Genomic DNA, 2,260 nt, shown 5'->3' on the forward strand with positions numbered 1-2,260 from the left:
TGTCTTTGTGCACATTGACTAACTGCTGCCCTTTTGATGATGCTTGTAATGTGATAGATACTTAGATTAGATTAGTCAACAGATTAGGATTGAAAATCATACCAAAAAAAAATTGATTTGTAGCCTCTGAAGGTTCTTGATGGGATTGAGACCTACTTGTATTGGTATTATATTTTTTATGGAGCATAGATGCATCAAATATAGAAAAATTGGAGGAACACTCAGAATCAAACTGTAGAAACTTTTGATAAAAATAAGGAAAAAGTCTGCTATTTCAGAACTCATGCATAGAGCAAAACAGGACCGTGGCTTCCCCCCACGGTCCAACGCACCTGTTCAAGGTGTACCCTGCCTTCGTCTAACAGTAGTAGGGTAGACTCCAGCTCCCCTGTGACCCTGAAAGGGATTTTTTGGATTCTACAGATGCATGGGTCTTTTTTTTTAAACTCCCCATATGACAATTAAAAAAAACAACAACATTCCCAGTGGTGTTTTAATTATGATGATGAAGTTTTAACCAAAATTCCCACAACCTAAATGTCTTTTCTGCGTGCAATTTCCAACTGGCCAGACCAATTCTTCAGGAGCTACTATAAAACAGTTTCCTTATGTGCTGAAGGAAAGTGAGATAGATGGATGGATGGATGGATGGATGGATGGATGGATGGATGGCAGTCTAATGCTCCATACACCCATCAGATCACTCACATAGTAGATTAAAACACACATTACAAGAATAAATAAGTAGAAAGTGTTCAAATCTAACAATTAACCCAATAAAAATATAATAAAGAGTAGCTGGACATTCAATGTGCAATGTCACAAAGTGTGTTTGTGATACTGGAGCAAATGAAGATGGGTTTTTTGCAATAAGGAATTGTGACAGAATGGCCTCTGCAAAATGTAGCCAAATTAAGTGTTTTGACAAAAATGTAGGGCATCCATGTAGGGGTGCTACAGTTGACAGGCTACAAGCTCCCTGCTCGCTCCGATCCATTCCGATGCATCAACTTGTAGACAACTCAGTCCATGTGCGTCTTTGTTTTCCTCGTCTGAGCTGGCATTTGGCCTAAGACTGTTCAGCTGGATAGCTCCGATATTGCTTGGCATTTTTGTTACATTGCTAATGTTACCGGTAGGTTGCGGATGTGAGAGATATAAGCAGAAGAGCGTAGACAAAGGGATGATGGGAAATGAGAGAATCCTTACTCCCCTGTAACAGTCTCTCTCACAACTCAGAGGTGAATTTCTGATGAACTCCTGCTACTCTGCAGAAGATATGTCCTAGAAAACAACCCAGGTTTATTGATTTTGCGATTTTGCCAAAAAAGCTATCAATTATATATTTTGTAGTTATTTGTAAATGATTGCAGAGGTTTTTATCAATTCATTCTCAACTTGTCTGCATTCATTAATTAACTTTTAAAGTAAAGAGTTAATGGTTTTATTTTTGTCAAAATGCAAGAAGTTTTTGGGCAAAGGTTCAGCATAATTGTACACTTGTCCTAGAAGAAGATTCTGAAGATTATTTAACTTAAATAACTTTTGAACAAAAACTCTTGAAATTGTGGGAAGAATCCAAAAACAGTTTATCCCTGCTTTATTTCAAGACTATGCTGTGTGTGTGTGTGTGTCATCACTCAGACACACACACTTCTTGAAACAGGCAAAGATCCCTGCTGTTTCCTAGCAACCACAAAAAAACTAGGCTATAGAGACACCATCCTTGTGATGAAACCCTCTTTTTTTTTTTTACAAAATCGGGTTGATGAAGTGGCTGCTGTTTATTAAGGTTTAAAGCCATGAGGGGATATGGGACAATACACATGTTAACACCAGCTGAGAAGACTGAGGCCAATAAAAGGCTCAATTCTCCAGATGAACCGTTTGATCTCAAAAAGATTCAAATTGCTGACAGATTTCTGAAAATATACATAATCAATCATGCAGATTTACACTATAAAGTCCTATTTGATACTGTGGTTTAGATATCTGCATACATGCAATTTCATAGGAAAGGCAATATGTTTAAATAATTTTTGAGCTTTGTCTCTACTTTTAACATCATTCTTAGCATCTTACATTTTTACGTTAGACTAAACGAGAAGCGATTTCTTGTGCAACAAGCCTCCTTGTGGTTGTTTTTTGAACTGCACAAGACTTGAGATCCTGGGATTTTCAAAAAAGCTAAAATAGAATGTCTGTAATGAGCTTTAATATCTGGTACCTTTTAAATGTTTTTTTCATGTGACATGGAATT

The sequence above is a fragment of the Oryzias latipes genome, chromosome 17 (assembly GCF_053564925.1).
Source record: "Oryzias latipes strain Hd-rR chromosome 17, Olatipes_Hd-rR_3.1".
Taxonomy (NCBI): Eukaryota; Metazoa; Chordata; class Actinopteri; order Beloniformes; family Adrianichthyidae; genus Oryzias; species Oryzias latipes.